The sequence below is a fragment of the Vulpes lagopus genome, chromosome 3 (assembly GCF_018345385.1).
Source record: "Vulpes lagopus strain Blue_001 chromosome 3, ASM1834538v1, whole genome shotgun sequence".
Lineage (NCBI taxonomy): Eukaryota > Metazoa > Chordata > Mammalia > Carnivora > Canidae > Vulpes > Vulpes lagopus.
This window is the reverse complement of record NC_054826.1, coordinates 80,676,793-80,698,597: the sequence shown is the minus strand read 5'-3', so window position 1 is coordinate 80,698,597 and position 21,805 is coordinate 80,676,793. Positions and strand designations below refer to the sequence as shown.

Sequence of the window (21,805 nt, the reverse complement as noted above, 5' to 3'; positions counted from 1 at the left end):
GTACATCTTCTTTGGAGAAATGTCTGGTCACATCTTCTGTCAATTTTTTAATTGGATTATTTGGGGGGTTTGGTGTTGAGTCATATGAGTTCTTTATATATTTTAGGCACTAACACTTTATCAGATGCATCATTTGCAAATACCTTCTCCCTTTCAGTAGGTTGTCTTTTAGTTTTGTTGCTTGTTTCCTTTGCTATGCAGAAGCTTTTTATTTTGATATAGTCCAGTAGTTTATTTTTGCTTTATTTCTCTTGCCTCAGCAGACATCTGTAGAAAAATGTTGATATTGCCAATGTCAGAGAAATTACTGCCTGTGCTCTCTTCTAGGATTTTTATGGTTTTAGGGCTCACATTTAGATCCTTAATCCATTTTGAATTTATTTTTATGAATATAAGAATGTGGTCCAGTTTTACTCTTCTGCATCTGTCCAGTTTTCCCAACATTTGCAGAACCTTATTTTTAATTAAAATGAATCAGTTGTTGATTAGGTAGTTGGCACAGTGCCTTGGCTCTGTGGAAAAACAAATGGTCAGTTATAAGGGCATCTTGTGCTAAATTTCAGATTGTTGTGTTACATCATGGGTCATGAAATAACAGACGGGGGACACCTTGATCAAAGGATTTCTCTCTTGCCCCTTCTTCCCCATATCAACACTCCCTTCACCCTCCTTCAGCACCCCTATATCTTCTTAGCAAAGTGAAGTCAGATGGCAGTGAATATTTTATTTATTATTAATTTAATTATTTATGGTACATTTTAAAAATTGAAACTCTTAGGTGTTAATTTTAAAAGCTAGTCATGCATATAAATAAGCTAGTGCCTAAAAATGATTGGATTAGATCTCACAAATGAGTTTATACTTATTTTTAGCTTTTATTGATACATACAGTTTCATGATTTATTGGTATTACTATTTCTTTTATTTACCATATAGTCTATAACTTAATAGCTTTTAGAGCAAAATCCTAAAAGTTAATTCTTATTTCCCTAAAATAATGAGTATTTGGGGTTAGCTATGTTTCAGCCATGTGTTGTGGCTGAAATTTTACCTTTATCTTTAATATATTATCATTTTGTAGTTATCTCCAATTCATAGAGTTAGTTTGGTGTCTGTGCTATTGAATTTGACTTGTGATAATTGGGTTCATAGTGAAAAATGCATTTTAAGAAGCTTATGTTGGTTGCCCTTGTTTTAAGAAAGTGCTTGTAGGTTCCACACTTTTTTTTCTAAAATTGATTGTTCTTAACATTGTTAACAGTGGAAACAAGAAACCATTGAGATACAAACTCTATATATTGTAGTATGTAGCTTTTATTTATTTATTTGAGAGATCAAGCATGAGGAGAGGGGAAGGGGCAGAGGCAGAGGCAGAGGGAGAAGCAGGCTTCCTGCTAAGCCAAGAGCCCGATGCTGGGCTCCATTCAAGGACCTGAGGTCATGACCTGAACTGAGGGCAGATACTTACTTACCCAACTGAGCCACCAAGGCACCCCAGTAGGTAGCTTTTTAATATTGACGCTGGATAAGATCATTTTAGTCATTTACAAAGAAAATAAAGCTTATTTGAAAATAAGGAATGGAAGGGCATCTGGGTGGCTCAGTCAGTTAAGCATCAATCTCTTGATCTCAGGTCAGGTCTTGATCTCAGGGTTGAGTTCAAGCCCAGCATTGAGCTTCACATTGGACATAAGCCTACTTGAAAAATAAAAAAAGAAAAGGAATGGAAAGGCAAGTGAAGTTAAACTTCTTGTGTTCATAACCAAATTTTTCTTATAGAAATGTATCTATCAGTGGACTGGGACATGGGCTTGGCACTGGCCGCCAGACCTGGGCTCTGGCCCACCGACTAACTAAATACATACATACGTACGTACATACATACATACATACTGTATCTATCTAGGTATTATATAGAAGAGTGATTCCTTTGAATTATACAATACTTTGAATCGTTTAATAATTTAATATAGTTTAAATGCTTGGTAATTTTTGTGATTGCTATCTTCTTTTTTTTTTTTTAACTTGGGAGGGACAGAGAGAGTATGCTGGCACGTACAAGAGTGTATGGCAGCAGGGGAGAGGGAGAGAAAATCTTAAGCAGAGTCCCTGTTGAGCGTGGAGCCCAATGCAGGGCTGATGTCAAAACCCTGAGATACTGACCTGAGCTGAAATCAGGAGTTTATTAACTGACGGAGCCATCCAGCCACCCCAGTTGCTGCTATCTTTTCCAATTTGGGAATTGTGTATATATCTGAACTGTAAAAATCTTACATATAGAAAAGCATTTGCTCCTTTGTATAAAATCAGAAACTTTATACGTTTCTGATTATAAAAATAATACAGTGCTTCAAAATACGTGAAGCAAAAACTGACAATAGAAAAGCAGTAGACAAATTAAAAATTATAGGTGAAGATTTCAATATTGTTACAACCAAGTAGAAGAAAATAAGTGAGGGTATAGAAGACTTGAACACTGTCACCCAACTTACCTAATTGACATCTGTTGAACACTCCTCAAAATGACCGAATAAAATAAGCATACCCAGGACATCACTGGAATCGACCATATGCATAGCCATAAAACAAGTCTCAATAAACTTGAAAGGATTGAAATAATTCACAGTATATTTTTGGACCACAGTGGCATTAAATTGTAAATATAATAGAGATCTTGCAAATCCCACATCTGTGGCAATTTAACAACACATTCCTAAATCACCTCTGAGTCAAATAAGAAATAGATGTAGACATCTAGGTCAATGGACAGGATTAAGAGTCCAGATATAAACCCACATTCAAAATATCAGATTTTTCGTTGCTTTTTTTTTTTTTTTTTTTTTTACAAAGATACTAAGGTAATTCAATGCAGGATAGTTTTCGTTTTGTTTGTTTTAATAGTGTCAGAATATGTGGATATGTATCTGGAAAAATGAACATGACCCTTATCTCACTCCATACACAAAACTAAGCTCAGAATGTATTATTGACCTAAATATAAGACCTAAAACCATAAAAATTTTTAAAGAAAACTTGGGAGAATCTTTGTGACCTTTAGATGGGCAGAGATTTTTCAGGACAAAACAAAAGGATGAATCATAAAAGAAAAAAACTGAAAAATTGGACTTTAATATTAAAGCTTTTTGCTTAAAAGAAAAACACCACTTAAAATATTTTATTACCTTTGGGAACAAAATGTTTACAAAACCTGTATCTGACAAAAAACTTGTATCTGGAATATATAAATTCTTCTAGATATAAACCTATGTTATAATCTACGTATACAGAGATAAAAGAAGAAAGAAGTAACAGTGGAAAATAACACTGTTCTCTCTGCGTTGTGCTATTCTAATTTTTTATTCTTTATAATTTACTCTTAAGTGTTTATCACTTAGCTTCTGTTTTCTTTTATTAGAAAATATTTTTAAAGGCAAAGTTCAGTGGTCAGGGTGATTCACTGATGTTGGAATCATGGAAATAGGTCAGTGATGGCTCACTTGTGTAACAACCAAGAACTGGTGGAGAAAATCCCACTGTATTTTCCATTCTCCTGTAAATGTGGCCCTCTCTCCTTTTTCCTCCTTGGTGGTAGGTCGGATCTAGTTCCTTACAGACTGTTGGACTGAAAGCTATAGTTCCTCACTGGCTCTTGGCTGAAGGACTTTCTCCTTTCCTTGACCTTTTATAGGGTAGGAAACATGACAAAATTTCACAATATGGCAGCTGGCTTCCTTCAGAGTGGGTGAGGGAGAGAGGTATAAATATTTCTTATAACACAATAATAAGCAAAACAACCTAAAAGAGACAAAAAATTTGAACAGATACTTCACAGCAGAAGATATATAAATGACCAAGTATGTGAAACGATTCTCCGTGTCATTGGTTGTTAGGGATATGAAAATTAAAAGCAATGAAATAGCACTGTACATACACTAACATGGCTAAAATTTAAAATATTGGTAGGGATCCCTGGGTGGCGCAGCGGTTTGGCGCCTGCCTTTGGCCCAGGGCGCGATCCTGGAGACCCAGGATCGAATCCCACGTCAGGCTCCCGGTGCATGGAGCCTGCTTCTCCCTCTGCCTGTGTCTCTGCCTCTCTCTCTCTCTCTCTCTCTCTGTGACTATAATAAAAAAAAAAAAAAAAAAAAAGTAAAATATTGGTAATACCAGATTTTGGTAAGGATGTAGTACAACTAGAATCCTTGTATATTGATACATTCATTACCTGTAGAATATAAAATGACATGGTCTCTTTGGAAAATAGGTCAGCCATTTCTCAGAAAGTTAAATATAGACTCATCATATGGCCCTAAGTATCCAAGTATTCACTCCTCTATATCTGTAAAGAGAAGTAAAAACCTATCCACAAAAGACTTGAGTATTATTATTCATTGTAGTTAAAAATAGGAAATAACCAAGGTTCCATTATCTAGTGACTAGATAAATAAGATGTGGGACATGATGCAGTGGGATCCTATTCAGCCATTGAATGAAATGAACTGTACTCTCTGGGGCAACAACATGGATGAATCTCAGAAACATTGTACTGAGGAAAAGATTGTACCATAGCTCCTTGTGGTGGAAGTTTGTGTTCTTTCTAGGTTTTTGCTGTGACTTCAGCAGTAGTTCTTCAGTAGATCTTTGAAGATATCTATAGGTGTCTTGTTTTTGAGTAATCTTAAAAAAATTATTTAAATTCAATTAATTAACATAAAATGTATTATTGGTTTCAGAGGTAGAGATCGGTAATTCATCAGTCTTCTATAACACTCAGTGCTCATTATATCACATGCCCTCCTTAATGTTCATCAGTTACCATGTTGCCCCACCAGCACCCCTCAGTTTGTTTCCTATAATTAAGAGTCTCTTATGGTTTAGTTCCCTCTCTGATTTTGTCTTGTTTTATTTTTTTCCTTTATTACCCTATGATCCTCTGTTTTGTTTCTTAAATTCCACATATGAGTGAAATCATACAATAATGTCTTTATCTGATTGACTTATTTTGCTTAGTATAATATTCTGTAGTTCAATGTCATTGCAAATGGCAAGATTCTTTTTTGATGGCTGAGTAGTATTCCATTGTGTGGAATGGAACCACATCTTTATCCATTCATATGTTGATGGACATCTAGGGTGCAGGTCCCCTTTCACATCACTACATTTGTATCTTTGGGGTAAATACCCAGTAGTGCAATTCCTGGGTCACAGGCTAGCTCTCTTTTCAACTTTTTGAGGAACCTCCATACTGCTTTCCAGAGTGGCTGCACCAGCTTGCATTCTCACCAACAATGCAAGAGGGTTCTCCTATCTCCATACCTCACCAACATCTGTCATTCTAGCCATTTTGACTATGAGAGGTGGTATCTTACTATGGTTTTGATTTGTATTGCCATGATGCCAAGTGATGTTGAGTATTTTTTCATGTGTCTGTTGGCCATTTGTATGTCTGCTTTGGAAGAATGTCTGTTCATGTCTTCTGCCCATTTCTTGATTGGATTATTTGTTCTTTGGGTATTGTTTGATAAGTTCTTTTTAGATTTTGGATACTAGCCCAGTTTTTTTTTTTTAAGATTTTATTTATTTATTCATAGAGACAAAGCTAGAGAGAGAGAGGCAGAGACACACAGGCAGAGGGAGAAGCAGGCTCCATGCAGGGAGCCCGATGTGGGACTCGATCCCAGGTCTCCAGGATCACGCCCTGGGCTGCAGGCGGTGCTAAACCGCTGTGCCACCGGGGCTGCCCCTATTTTTATAAGAAAATTTTCCAAGAATAAAATTGTTGAGTTAGAGAAGATTTTTATATTCTTATATGGCCAACATTACTGAATGCTTATGTACCACCCACAATTATAAGTACTCTTTCTACCCAGATTATCTTGCTTAATTCTCCCAACAACCATATTAGTGTGTAGGCACAGAAAGTTTTTGTTTTTGTTTTAAACTTGTTTCAAATCACAGAACTAGGAAGTTACAGAGCCACAGCCCAAATCAGGATAGTGTGATTGGAGAGCTTTATCTGGTAAGACATGTGAAAAAGGGTTTTATTTATGCATGTTTTGAGGGTGCTGTATTTATTTTCAGGTCTCCTACTTGATCTTGCTCCATGCATGACAGAAATTTTTTAATTTTAAAAAATTGAAGAGAAGCCAAGTATTTATCCAATGAGTTTTTCTCCTTCCTAACTGAAATAATTTCAGAAATGCACCATTGGAATGTTGTTTAATTTCAACATAGACAAACTCATACTCAAGAAAAATACCAACCACTCAGTTAAAGGAACATTCTTTTGATAGTATACAAGTACAGCGTACACTACGTGGAGCTGTTTTTTTCACATAAATACTAAAGAGTATCAATCAAATAGTAAGTTCATATTAACCTCAGACACTTACCAAGGTCCTGTCTTCACATAGGAAGTGTGTGCAGAGGGTCCTCCAGGTGTGTAAGCTTAGCATGAGAATCACACTAGTGTCACACTAGTGTCAGGGGCCCTCTGTAGAGCTTCTGAATCAGAGATTTTGACCCAGGGTGAAAGCCAGACAAGTTCTTAGAACTTCATGGAGCTTCTAATTCCCATTTGGATCTGAGAAAACTGGTATAGGGCATACTCTTAATCAGTAAGGGATCTTAAAAATGTGATGTCTGATGTATCAGATACCCAAAGGGCATTTGTTGAATATTCTAAATACCTCTTAACAATTGGCAAAGAAAAAAGATCTGTTATTAATGAAAACAACTGGTTTACATTTTCTTGATTGTATTAATCCCATAAATTGATATTCTCTCTGCCTTTCTCCCCATGACTTCTACAAGTAGGTGATACCATCTGCCTTTACTCATTTATCACGTATTTCTTCCTTAAATTCCCTGATAATATGATGTGCGCCTTCAAGTGCTGTTCTGAAACTAATCTTTTGAAAGCTGTTCAATTAATTAACATAAAATGTTAATTTTGTCAGAGGACCTGTCCTTTTCTCTCTCGCACCTTTTCTCTCCTTAGCTGCTCTGTAGCACTTGAACCCAGAGGTAGTGTGGTGTATTGGTTAGTGTAGAATTCAGAATCAGAATGCCTGGATTCACAGCCTTGCTCTGCCATTGACTAGTTGTGTGATGCCAGCGGGTTATCTGCTTTGTTTTCACATTTGTTTTGTGGGAAACAATAGCACTTCTGTCACAGTGGTGGAGAGAACCAAATGAGCCGATGTGTGTAGTGGGTTGTACCTGGCACATAGTGAGCTGTCAGAGTTCCCACAACTGCTATGCAGTTTCCTTTTCTCCTACCTTGGGTGACCTGCTATTGCACTGCCCTGGCTTTCTGTCATCTCTGGAACCCTGTCTGCTGGCTTCCTTTCTTCTCACTAAATGTAGGTGATTCCCTCCGATCTGGCGTCAGCGCTTTCTCTTCACTTGTAATATGGAGATTGGCCACTGGCTTTGGTATCAAGTAGACCCCGGTTTCAGTTACACCCCTGCCACATTCCTGTGTGAGCTTGGAATTTAACCTGAATCCTTTCCAAGCTCATGTTTCTGATCTGTCAAACTGGGGTGATGCCTGTACCACAGGATGGTTGGGAGGATGCGAGTGAACCCGGGGCCCAGGACAGGGTCTGCCCGTGTGGTCGCAGAGTAAATGAGCTCTGCTGCTCCCACTGCCATCTCCAGCATGGCTCATCCCCTCGCTTTCACCCAGTTTTGTATCTTCGGGTAACATCACTGTGATGATGGCCCCTTACTGCTGTTTTTCTGTTGGATTTTCTTCTTGCACCATGAAGGTGTGCTTTCTTATTCATATTTTAGAGTGTTCATATCTGATCGCAACTAATCCTCAATCATCTTCCCTCTGAAACCTTATCTTGTGTTCCATTTTAAAGTTCAGGTTCTTGACATCCTCCCAGCCGTGGTGCTACTAAACCTTGAATTGATTCGTGCTCCTGTTCAGTGTGTCTCAGGTTCCTCTCAGTGTAGTTTCTGTTCTCACTGACATGGAGGCTCAACCTGGGTTTGGCCTGCAATTCACACTACTGTATTTAGATCTTCATTACCTTGTTTGTGTTTTTTCCTGGTAGCCACAAATGTCATCTCCCCACTTCCATTATCCCTTGTCCTTATATTTTTTACATTCATTTTCCCTTACCAGAGTCATATTCCCAAAGTGAGAGATCAGCAGATTTTCCCCAAAAGGCTAAATAAATAGTTATTTTAGGCTTTGTGTTCCATACAGTCTTTGTTGCGCCTACTCAGCTCTGCTATTGTAATGAGAAAGCAGCCTTAGACAATATGTAAATGAATGAATGTGGCTTTATTTCAATAATACTTTATTTTAGAAATCAGGTGATGGGTTAGATTTGGCCCACAGGCCAGAGTTTGCTGACTCCTGTCCTAAATGACAGCTCAGATTGTTATCTGTGCTTGCTTACAAGACTTCGGGCATTCAGTAGCTTGAAAAATGGAGCCCAAATTCCTTAGCAGAGAATGTAAGACCTGCTATTATGTGGCCTCAGTTTCACTTCATTTCTCTCTCTTTCTTAACTTATTTATTCATGGGAGATATATAGAGAGAGGCAGAGACATAGAGGGAGAAGCAAGCAGGCTTCCCATGGGGAGCCTGATGTGGGACTCAATCGCAGGACCCCGGGATCACAACCTGAGCTGAAGGCAGGTGCTCAACCACTCACCCACCCAGGTGCCCTTCACTTTATTTTTCTCTTAATAAAATTCTTTATTTTAGCAAGTGGAACTACCTCCTGTCCCTAGGATATGCCATGCTTTAATTAAGGCATCTCATGGTTCTTTTGCTGGTTAAGATCCTAGAGTAATAAGCACTCTGTATCTTCCTTAATGTTCTTCTCTTCCCTCCCTCTCTCTCTCCCTCCCTCCCTCCTGACACTCTGTACATATTTCTTCAAATGATTCTCTTTTTTAATATTGATTGCAAAGTAGGGCAGTCTTCTTAGTGGCCTGCTTTCTTACCCTTCAATAAAATATTTTGGTTTTAAGTGTTTTGTTTCCCACTATTTGGAGAAGAAAAATGTGATGCAATTGCACAGACTCCAGAAAGACTAGTTTTTATAGCAGCTACTCTGAATGATATAGCTCCTAACTTTTAGATGCTACCAGACACATGTGTGAGTGATACGGTGCTATACAGAAGTTCTTTCGGGAGGTGGCTTTAGGTCTGATGGGCCTGTCAGTTACTTCAGAATGTGTTTTGATCTCTGTAGAGTAGGATACTATTTTCCCTACTTCATCTCAGCCTTTCAGAGTTCACTGGGGGATGAAGGACCATCTCTGGCCCTATATGTCTTTCTTAGGGCTTGGAGGCATTCTGCTGCAACTTTATGGGCACATCCCTTATGGGGCCTTGGAAGTCTTCCTGGCAGTATTCTAATTCCTTAAGTTAAATATTTTTTAGTACTTTCTCTAGACCTGTGCTCGGATATAAAGATAAGTAAAGCACAGTTCCAGCCTTAACAGTCCTCAAGGTCAAATGCAGGGGTCTGTAGACTTTCCCAAAGGGCCAGATAGTATTTTTGGCTTTGTGGGCTACTTGGTCTTTGTTGCACCTCTCAGTTCTGTTGTCATACTTGTTGCACCTCTCAGCTCTGCTGTCATAATTGAAAAGAGCTATAGATGATACATAAATGACTGAACTTTGGCTATACCAAGTAAATTTTATTTATAAAAATAGGTGAGGGATCCCTGGGTGGCGCAGTGGTTTGGCACCTGCCTTTGGCCCAGGGCATGATCCTGGAGATCCAGGATCGAATCCCACGTGGGGCTCCCGGTGCATGGAGCCTGCTTCTCCCTCTGCCTGTGTCTCTGCCTCTCTCTCTCTCACTGTGTGCCTATCATAAATAAATAAAAATTTAAAAAAAATAGGTGAGGGGCCAGATTTTGCTTGAGACTGTAGTTTGCCAACCCCTCGCCTAGTGGCATTGTGCCAAAGGATATTTGAAACCACAGATAACAGGTGTATCTTCCTTGAGTGTCAGTTTTACTCCGTTATCATTTGGAAAAAGTTAAGTAGTTTTAACTGATAAGTAATTTAAAAGATTCTTTTAATAACATAGATAGCTACTTACAGACTAGAAGTAAAGTTGAAATGACTATTTAAGATGAAACTGAAAAAAAAAAAAAAAAAGATGAAACTGAGCCTTGCAAGAAGTTTCTTGTTTATGGTGAGCTTCTTAGATCTGTATTTACAAACTTTTCTAAAGCAGTTTGTTGGAAAAGTTTGAAAAGCGTTGCTAGGCATTGGAGCCATTGAAGGATTTAGAGGAAGGCAGTGACACCAGATTTTAATTTTAGAAAACTTACTTGGGTGGGGTGCAGAGAAGGGTTTGGAGCAGGACGTGGCCATCCTGGAGGCAGGGAGGTGAGTTAGGAGGCTGTTACAGGACTCCAAGCAAAAGATAAGGACCTCTTTTAAGAGAGGGGTAATGAGGATGGAGAGATTCAGACAGATTCGAAACCAAGCAAGGATGTTTGGTTTAATTGATTGTGGAGGGGCAAGTACATGGAGAAGTGGTTGAACAAGGATACCATTTGGTAAAGGAAAGGGTATATGAAGCCAAGCTACCTGAAGGCCAGGGAAGACCGGCAAGTAAGGGGTTTTGGCATAGCTGAGCTTACTATGCCTGTGTTCTGCATAGAAGTAGAAATTGGTTTAGATGTCTAAGACTCCAGAGAGCCCTCTGGACTGTGGTGGTTGGTCTATAGATAGTGGCTAAAACCACAGACAGGATTGAATGCAGTCCCCTGAGGGAAGAGGTTTACAGAGCAAGGAGTAATGCTAATTACAGAAGCCTTAGGGGGAACAAACTTCATTGGTGGAGAAAGGGGTGGAAGGGAATTAGGCAGTATTAGAAGAAAAGAAAACTAGAAGACTGTTTTAGAAATCAAGGAAGACTAGAGGTACAAGAAGAAGATCAGTAGTATCAAACACAGCAGAGAGGTTTCATTAGGATTGGAACTGAAAGATATGTTTTGCTTTCATTGAAAAGGGGGAGGACTTTGCCCATGGCAGTTTCATTGGAGTCCTGAGGCACGTCCTTGGAAAGCAGTGAGTTGAGTCAGAATGGTAAAAGTAAGATGGCAGGCAGGGACTCTAAACCAGCCTTCTCAAACTTTAGTGCTGTCTTAGTCACTTGGAGATCTTGTGAAAGTAGTCTGAGTCATTGAGTCTGGGGTAAGTCTCCAGGTTCTGCATTTCCAGCCACCTCTTTTTTTTTTTTTTTAATTTTTATTTATTTATGATAGTCACAGAGAGAGAGAGAGAGAGAGGCAGAGACACAGGCGGAGGAAGAAGCATGCTCCATGCACCGGGAGCCCGACGTGGGACTCGATCCCGGGTCTCCAGGATCGCGCCCTGGGCCAAAGGCAGGCGCCAAACCGCTGCGCCACCCAGGGATCCCCCCAGCCACCTCTTAAGCAGTGGGAATGCTGCGATTCTGAGGACTGCCTACACCCACAGTTCCCTAATTGTGCATTGAGGCTCCGCGGGGCACTGCAGCAGACTCACAGGGATGCTGTGGAATATTTTTAAATTTCAAAGGAAATACGGCAACATCTCTCAGATGGTACAGTTATTAAATCACTGTATTCCTTTCCTTGATGTCATACCTTTGGAAGCTAGGTTTTCAGTGCTAATTCTGATAAAAAAAAAAAAAAAAGTAAGTACTGCCTAAAAATAACAGTGAAACAGGAAATGAGGCTGTTGTGTCCAACTTGATTCCAAGGTTGGAAAAGTTACACAGGGCCCCCAAGGTGCAAAATTGTTAGGACTTTTATACCAGCCAAGTGGTTTGGCCCATTCTGCTTAATAAAGAGAACTAATAGGTATTTCTTTTAGCTTAGAAGTTCCATGAAAAAAATCGCTGAGATATTAATTACTCTGTGAACAAAGACAGTTTGAGAACCACTGACATATAGTGTTCTTCATAGAAACTGTGGAGCCAAGCAGTTAAAAACATTGGATGGTGGCTAATAGAGGAGCAAAGGAGGGATTATTTTAAAGTAGAAGTGACAGGTTTGTTCATTGCTGGGGGAAGGAGCAGCTGATAGAGAAGCGTATGTGAAGACATAGGGATAAAATTGTTGACTTGGAGTAAAAGGTCACTGAGGAGATGAAACAAGATAGAGTCTAGATCCTATTTTTCTAAATGTTGCTTCAAATAAGCAGTATTGTTTTGTGAGAAATGCAGAATTTTCAGGCCCCAGCTTCAGACCTTCTGAATCAGAATATGGATTTTTAATATGGTCCCTGGGTGATGTGTATACGTGTTAACATTGCAGAAGCACTGTAGGAGGCAGGATTAGCCCTGTGTAGGAGAAAGAACACCTCTTGTTTCTGCCTTCACCACATGGTGTATCTTGTACACATCAGCCTTCTGATTAAGGGAAATGAGGTGGTGGGGCTTTTACATCAGGATGCATTGAGAAACATGGGAGTAAGAAGCTGAGAAGTTTCTACCTCATTGCCTTAATTACCTCAGATAAATGGGAAACCTCTCCACATAGTGAATTAAAAAGTCGGGGCTGAGACAGCCTACAGTAGTGCTTGGTAGGTAGCTTGGGTGTAAAAGTTACAAAGATTGGATTCATTTACTTTTGCTAGTTTGCAGGGTGAGGTTAGGGAAAAAATAAAGAGAGCTGGCAAGAAATCCATCCTGGATTTGGAAAGAGATGAAGCCACAAGGAAAAAGATGAGAAGGAGGGATAAGAGGATCGAAGGTCTCCTTGAAAAGCCAGTGAGAAGGTCACACATCCTGGAGTTGGAGGGGTCCTGCCCTTGTTCTTATCCACCAGGAAGAGGAACATTCTTTGCTGTCAGGCTAGAAAGATTTAGTGGGACTCAGTGATGGATTGGCTAACAGGCAAGAAGGGTCAGTCTAGAATGATTCCTAGGATCCTAGAATTAGAGATTAGAGACCACTTGGAACACATCTTATTAATTGGTGAAGAATTGATCCTTAATGAGGGTTTTTTTTTTTTTTTTTGGAGGGGCAGAGGGAGTGATGGGGTGTGTGTGGAGAAGATAGGTTAATATGAGATTTGGCAATGTTAAATTTAAGGATGAAGACTATGTAGGTGGAGATGGCTAAACCTCTGGAAATACAGACGTTGGATTTACATCAGATATGAAGATCAATTTGAGATCAATAACATAGTAATAGCTTCTACTAATTGAGTGTTACTCCCTTTTAGGTGGAGGCCAAGCAGTTTATAGGCATTGTCACATTTATCCTCTCATCAACCCAGGTTTGTTTTTGTTTTTTTTTTTTAAAGACTTATTCATTTATTTCAGAGAGAGAGAGCAGGGAGAGGGACAGAGGAAGAGGGAGAGAATTTTCAAGCATAGTCCTCACTGAGCGTAGAGCCCCACACCAGGCTTGATCCTAGGATCCTGAGGTCATGACCTGAGCTGAAACCAAGAGCCAGACACTCAACCACCTGAGCCACTTTAGGCATCCCTATTTATTTATTTTTAAGTAATCTCTACATCCAACATGGGGCTCGGACCCACAACTTAGAAATCAAAGTCGTATGTTTGGGCAGCCCAGGTGGCTCAGTGGTTTAGCCCCACCTTCAGCCCAGGGCGTGATTCTGGAGTCCCGGGATCAAGTCCCATGTCAGGCTCCCTGCATGGAGCCTACTTCTCCCTCTGCCTGTGTCTCTGCCTCTCTCTCTCTCTCTCTCCTCTCTGTGTTTCTCATGAATAAAGAAATAAAATCTTAAAAAAAAAAAAAAAAAGTTGTATGCTCTTTTTACTGAGCCAGCCAGGTGCCTCTCTTACGAACTCTTTGAGGCAGGTATCAAACCACTTCACAGATGAGGAGGTAGGCTTAAACAGATTACCCATGGTTCAAGTGTTTAATGAGTGGTAGAATCAGGATTAGAAACCAGATGTTGCTGATTTCAAATCCATGCCCTTCATGTCAGCTTTACTTCATCCTTGGCCACCAGCTTCTGGGAGGTGACTGATACCAGATGTGTTAGATCTCAGATGCAAATGTCAAAAACAAAATGAAAAATCCCTTAAAGGGACTTGAGCAGACCAAAAAAGATATTTATTGGTCCCCATAACTATAAATCCTAGTGATCAACCTTCTGTCACAGTTGAAACCAAGGGCACAAATAATACCATCAAAACTTGCTTTCTCAGGTCTTCTTTCCTGTTCATTATTCATGTGATAGCTTTCTTCATGTGATAGCAAGTCGGCCCCAGTAGTTTTAGCTTTATATCCTAGGATGTACATAAGAAGAAAGCTCCAAATAAAATCCTAGAGTTGAGTCCCATTGGTTCCAATTGGTTTGGGTCATGTGCCCATTTCTGAACTGGTTTCTGATCAGACTTGACATGCTCACACCAGAGGGTAGAGAGTGAAGCTCACCCAAATAGGATTGAGGACCACAGGTCCATTTTGCCCAAGGATGAGGGGGAACGGGTACTGGGAAGACAAAAGTAGATGTTAGCACATGGGCAGGGATGACTTCCTCCTGTGTCAGCGTTTGAGAAGCATAACTGGCAGTGATGCTAATAGCTCACATTTATTGGGTGTTTACTGGATACCAGGTGCAGTAAGCATTCTTTTTTTTTTTTTTTTTTTTTAAGATTTTACTTATTTATTCATGAGAGACAGAGAGAGAGAGAGAGAGGCAGAGACCCAGGCAGAGGGGGAAGCAGGCTCCACACAGGGAACCTGATGCGGAACTCGATCCTGGGTCTCCAGGATAACATCCTGGGCTGAAGGCAGGCGCTAAACCGCTGAGCCACCCAGGGATCCCCTGCATTCTATTTTTAATCCTTATAATGTCCCTTTGGGGGTGTACATTGTTGTTATGCCCACATAGAGATAGTAAGTAGTAGAGCTGAGATTTGAATCCAGACTTGCTAACTCTAGACCTTACTATACTTGACCATTATACTGTATGTTGGTTACCCTGTCCGTACCACTGTAACATTTTCTTTGTAGTTTTCTCACTGTATTTTCACATTTTGTGCATTAAAATTAATGGATTTATGATGAGTGAGAGCATAGTGAATCAGATCTAGGCCATTTGTTCTACATAATATGCTTAATAAATTATAATATGTCTTAAATAACATTTACCTTAAGTGTTATAGTGGAGATTGCTTTTTTAAAATTAAACTCTTATTTTTTCCTCTTAAAATGTTTTGTGTTTTATAGTTTCATGTCATAGTGTTTTTTTATATTTAGCCCCAGTACTCGTTTTTTTAAGACTTTATATATCCTTGAAAATATAAAATTGTAGTTGAATTTTTGTAGTTTAGTGTGTCTCGAGATTATGAAAATTTTTCTGTTATTTGTTTAGCCTTCGTAACAGTAGTTTCAAAATCTTACCCAGTATTTCTATAAATGCTTTTAAAAATAAAGAAGCTGGGCAGCCTGGGTGGCTCAGCGGTTTAGCACTGCCTTCAGCCCAGGGCTTGATCCTGGAGACCCGGGATCGAGTCCCACGTTGGGCTCCCTGCATGTAGTCTGCTTCTCCCTCTGCCTGTGTCTGTGCCTCTCTCTCTCTCTCTCTCTCTCTCTCTCTCTCTCTCTCTGTGACTATCATAAAAAAAAAAAAAAATCTTAAAAAACTAAAGAAGCTAGGATGCCTAGATGGCTTAGTCATTTAAGCATCCAACTCTTGATTTAGGCTCAGTTCATCATCTCAAGGGTGTGGGATTGATCCCTGCCTCGAGCTCCATGCTCAGCAGAAAGTCGGCTTGAGATTCTCTTCCCTTCCCCATGCTCCTCCTGGCCACCCTACCCCCAACTCTTGCACGCTTTCTCAAAAAAAAAAAAATTTTTTTTAAGTTCATTTGTGCTACTGCAAGTCTTTTATTATCAAAATAATTTATTCTGAGGCTGCCCTTGTTATTTATTAGAATTGGGTATTCACAAAATTAAAAGACAATATCTTAGTGTTTTAATATCTTAATCTTTAATGCTATTTTAAGCAATAAACATTGATATTTTATAGTGACTAATAAAGAGATTTTAGAATATAAAAGTTACTAAATACCGTTTGACTTTGGTACCCATTATTTTTGGACTTTGTGATACCATTTATATATTTCTTTTAATCTAGTTTAAAATGTCTACTCTGTATCATTACAGAAGAAGCAATGTAGATTTGGAAATTGATTCGGAAACCCAGATTTTTGTCTTTTGGGATTCCCCTGTCTAAAGGGTTTGGGTCAGACCTTTGTGGTCTCTTCCAGTTTTGAAATTCTAGAATTTTTATTTTAAATCTTTGCTATATCAGAAGTGTTGCCAGATGGAACCATGTAGTCTTTGAACCAGATTGGAAGATTGTATTTTCCAGGTTCCTTATCTTAGAAGTAAAGAAACCTGGGCTCAGATGATGTGATCCAAGATCAATCCCCCCAACGTACTGGCACATGGAGCAGGAATGGAGGCTTTTCTACATATCCTGTTTCCTTACAACAGTTGCACCAAGTTGAAGACCGCTAACATTCATTAATTTAATTAAGGAAACATTTACCAAACATTTTATACATAGGAGGCATTTTACTAAGTAGGCATGTTGTTAGCTGCTGAGATGTATAAGTGAAAAGCCTATATACATATGGAGGCTCTAAGCTGGGCTACAGAGTCTAGCACACCTGAGTTCTCAATCTCGCTGACAGCTTAGCTCTGCGGCCTCATATAAATTAACCATTCTAGGTTAATTTATATGAAATTAAAAAGTGTCTGAAAAGTGAAGATCATAGAAGTAGGCATTTTTCCTGGTCTGAAAAGTGAGGATCATAGAAGTAGGCATTTTATATAGTTATGGTGAGGATTAAATTAGATAATTATACTTAGCATAGTGTCTGGAGCATAATAGGCTCTCTTAGAGATTATGATGATGGTGTGTGTGTATGTATGTATATATGTATGTATGTATTTATTTATTTATTTATTTATGAGAGAGAGAGAGACATAGAGAGGGAGAAGCAAGCTTCTCACTGGGAGCCTGATGTGGGACTCGATCCCCAGACCCAGGATCATGCCCAGAGCCAAAGGCAGACACTCAACCACTGAGCCACCCAGGCATTCTGATGAAGGTGTTTATGAAACAAAAAAGGAATTAAGATTTACAGAATACTTTCCTTTGTTGTCTTGTTTAACTCCTAGTTTTGTGAGTAGATAGTGATAATCCTAATTTTTAGAATGAGGACACAGCTCTGGAGGCTTGGGACTTATCCAGCACCCCATAGCTGTCCAACATTAACACTGCCTTTGCACCAGACAGTGTTGTTAAACACTTTTTTATGTACTAGTTCATTAACCATGCAGGTATACAGTTGTTATTTTCACTTTACAGACAAAGTCAGGCACAGAAAAGTTAAATAATTTGTCCAGAGTGACCCAGGCAGGAAGGGGCAAAATTGGAGTTTGAGTACAGGCACTCTGGCTTCAGATCCCAGTCTTCTTAATCTCAGTGTGCTTCCTTTATTTTGTGTGTAAGGTAAAAGCCATTTTGCAAACTGGAAAGCACTACGTAAAATGTGGTGCTATTTTTATCTGACTCAGTCCCTGTATTCCGGAGATTACAGTCCACCGGGAATGTGTCTTCTCCAGGCTAAACCTATTCACATCCTGCCACTGTTCCTTACTGGACACTGCCCTCACGATTTTAGCCATAAAAAAAAAAAAAAAATACTCTAATGTATCCCCAGAAATGAATAGGGCCTAAGTAGTATAGAATCTAGTAGAACTATTTAAGGTAGCCGTAGCTTTTTAGCAACATAATGGCTAGTTTAAATTTATGGTCAACCAGAACTCCTGGGTTTTTTGTTTTGTTTTTAGGATATCTGTTCTACCAAATCGTCTTATCCCTTTGTATAGTTTACTCCACATGATGAGCATAATACTTATCTCACAGGGATTCTGAGAATTAAATGAAAGAACTAATATAAAGTTCCTCATGCAGTGACTGACACATAGTAATACCTCAGCCATTGGTGGTGGTTTTCCTGTAAAGTGCACTTATCTAAACTTTCCCTATTCAGAAAAGTTATACTGAGAAATCCCTTCTTTTCTTTTTTTTTCATTCAAAATCATTGATAAAAATGTAGATTAATTGGTTAGAGACTAAGGACAATAGACTCCTCCCAGGTTGACACAGGCCTAGATGCAGATTCAAAGAGAAGCAAACTATTAGTTTACTCAACTCACATCTCACCATTTTATCAACCAAGTATGGGAGGATTTTTCTTCAAGACTCTTAAATGTATCTAGTTGGTTCTTCATAATTAATTAAAAATTCTCTCAAATTTTATGCAAAAGTGGAGCCTCACTTTTTTTTTTTAAAGATTTTATTTATTTATTCATGAGAGACACAGGAGTGGGGGGGAAGAGAGAGAAAGGCAGAGGCACAGGCAGAGGGAGAAGCAGGCTCCGTGCAGGGAGCCCGACATGGGACTCAGTCCCGGGTCTCCAACATCAGGCCCTGGGCCGAAGGCGGCGCTAAACTGCTGAGCCACCCGGGCTGCCCCGGAGCCTCACGTTTATACTTCACCTTAAGACTTCTTGCAACATTCTCTTCAAATTCCTATCCTTAGAGCACCGGGTCCTCAGTTTTTATCTTATGGTCCCTTTGGTTAGAGTCACTGGGCCCCACCCAGAACCAAAACAAAACTTCCTCTTGTATCAACAGCACATTTGGACATAATATTGGATCATAGTCTATAGAACTTCAGGTACAGTAGACTGACATATAATGTTGATCAGAGAAGCAGGGTAGAAATCAGTCATCAGTAGGATTCAGTAAACATTGTGACATAAAGACTAAGCCTGGGCCAGCAGAAAACTATGGATCAAAGAAGCAGGTAGCTCTAAAAAGCAGGGTAGCATAGATGATTGTTCTAGTGGCATCAGAACAAGGCTGGGAACAAGGGTTTGAGAGAAATACTGGAGGTTGCTAGTTACTGTCAATATGCCTGAAAATTACTAGATATAAAGGCTTAGAGAACTTAACTTCTTAATGGTTGTTATGGAAATCTCATATTCTATTTGAATTCTTTTCCTAAACCACTCACTAGGTACATTTGAATATTCTTTTTTTCAAGTAGCCACTACACACAACATGGGGCTTGAACTCACAATCCTGAGATTAAGAGTAGAATGCTCTATGGACTAAGCCAGCCAGCCAGGCCACCCCTACTTGAACATTCTTTTTTTTTTTTTTTTTAAGATTTTTTGGTTTTTTTAAAAATTAATTTGATTAATCTCTATAACCCACATGCGGCTCGAACTTATGACCCCAAGATCAAGAGTCCTGTGTTTCTCTCACTGAGCCAGCCAAGCATTCTCCTACTTGAACATTCTTAGAAATAAGCTGTGCCTACACCCAGAATAAAGCTATATGGTACTGAATGAAAATCGGTCTTTTGGCATAATTTAATAACTATCCTTCTTTATGTACACGTGCATGCACACACACACATATACATAGTGTATATAATATATGTGTGTCATCCTGTGCAAACGGATGGTTGTTTCCTGTGCAAATGGATGGTTGTTGAACTTCTGATTTATTACTCATAATCTGGTAAATACCTTTGTCAACTTTTAGCATAAGATGATAAAACTCAACTTGTATTCTGTTTTAAAGTATAGATGATGTCTTCTCACAGTGTCTTCAGGTGCTCACCCTGGGCACTGCTGAGAAAGCCACTTGGCACAGCTGATGCCAGAAGAAAAAATAATCAATAAATCGTATTCAAGTTGTTGAAGTTATTCTCCCCTTTCTCTCTACCCTTCATCATTAATTGATTTACTCAACAGAGATTTGAGCACTTGTGTTTAGCACAGATTAATAAGATCTGCCTCATAGGAGTCCAAAATTGATGGAAGAAACCCAGAAGAGAAATATTACAAGGGTGTCTGGGTATGGTTATTTTGGGGGGGGGGGTATGGTTATTTATAAGTAATCCAGCAACTTTTCTAAGAATGATGCAGAAAGCAAAGAACATTAAACTCCTTCAAAGTGATAAAAGCAGAGTAGAGGTTAGTGTTATTTGAAACGGGGCCATCATTATTTTCTGGGACCAGATCTGGTCCTTGCAGTGATTACACTCCTGTGCAAAAATATGGCTGGCAGAAGAAGCGCTTCAGCACTGCCAACAAGGCCCAGATAGATTTATTAGTAAAATGGAGACCTCGACTTTCCCGCAGAACTCATGGAGTCGTTGCAGGAATGAGATGAATATGAGATGCATCATATGGAAGCTCTGTAAAATAAATTTGCAAAGGCTGCATGTGACTTGAATCTCTGTCATTCACACCACAAATGCTTTCTAGAAGAGTTTGCTTTTCTACCTACAAAGGGGGTTGTGCTATTACTATTATTATTGAAAAACTCGGCTCATTATTGGAGTTACTGATTTCTTAAGAGTCAGATGTTTTTGTATGTTTTTATGACCAGTCTTTTCAGCTAAGGAGTCCTGAGTCTATGCACATTTAAGTCTTAAACCAAAAAGAGCATTTTAGCAATTATTGAATATCTCTCCAAGCAGTAAGCCTGAGGCTATGTTGACATTTTTAAGTACTTCATATGAGTTGCATTCATTTGGGGAAATTTTTTAAAAAACAGCTTTTTGTTATTGCATTAATTCTGCATCAAGAATATCAAATTAAGAACAAAACACAAGCATTCCTGTAGAGAATAACCCACAAAAGGAAATAGCTGTGGTTTACCAGCTCCAGTAAGAAAAACAGACTCATTACTTCATAGCTGTGCTTCAGAAATGTGCCTCGCAAGTCACCTGCTCAAGTAAATGAAAACCTAGAGTTGATAATATCACTTCCCTGCTGAGAACTCTTCAGTGGCTCCCTGTTAACCTGTAAGATGAAGTGCAAGTTAACTATCAAGGAGCACACTAACCTTCCAGGGAGTGGCCTTGGATACATCCTGCCTCATCTGTCACACCACTGGCCTGGTGCTTTGGGCTCCCCCTTGCTTGCAATTTACACGCAGGACATGCACATGCACACACACCGTGCTGTCTCTTGTCTTTGTGACTTTTTTCTTTTCCTGGAACATTCTCCCCTCTCTCTCTTTTGCCTGGCTAATTCACAGTCTTCTTTCAAGACCCATTTTTCAAGAAGTTTTCTCTGACCCCAACTGCCCCTGCAGTGGAATAATATTCAGTGCCTGGCCTGGTCATTTATTTTTTTAAGATTTATTTGTTTGAGAGAGAGCAGAGAACACAAGCTGGATAGGAAAGGAGAGGGAGAAGCAGACTCCCTGCTGAGCAGGGACCCTGACACAGGGCTTGATCCCAGGACTCTGAGATCATGACCTGAGCCAAAGATTAGAAACTTAACCAACTGAGCCACACAGGTGCCCCTTTGACAGGCGTCATTTTTGTTGTTGGTTGTGTTAAAATGATTAGTTTTCCTTTCTGTTCCACTGGAATATAAGTTCTTTTAGAGCAGGGATTGTCTTCCTGTAACTGTACCTTACGCATACCCTAACTAAACATGTTTAGAACTGAACCCCTGATCTCCCACATCCCCCCTGTACTCAGGCTGAAATTGGATTATTTTGCTATCATTATTCGAAGTTTGGCCCTTTGGAGTGCTTGTTTAAAATTCCAAGTTCCCAGGTCTCATTCTATACCTACTAAATCATTATTTTATTTATTTTTTTTTAAATTTTTTTTTTTAATTTATTTATGATAGTAACAGAGAGAGAGAGAGAGAGAGGCAGAGACACAGGCAGAGGGAGAAGCAGGCTCCATGCACTGGGAGCCTGATGTGGGATTCGATCCCGGGTCTCC

General features: G+C 39.4%; 1 protein-coding gene and 1 non-coding gene across 3 annotated transcripts in view; both read left to right on the top strand.

The window, feature by feature from the left end:
- EGLN1 (egl-9 family hypoxia inducible factor 1) overlaps window positions 1-21,805 on the top strand; it is a 58,156-nt gene that overhangs the window by 15,649 nt on the left and 20,702 nt on the right. The window lies entirely within an intron of this gene.
- LOC121488534 lies at window positions 19,636-19,720 on the top strand. The gene has a single exon (XR_005987148.1). It is a non-coding gene; the product is annotated as a small nucleolar RNA SNORD35 (small nucleolar RNA).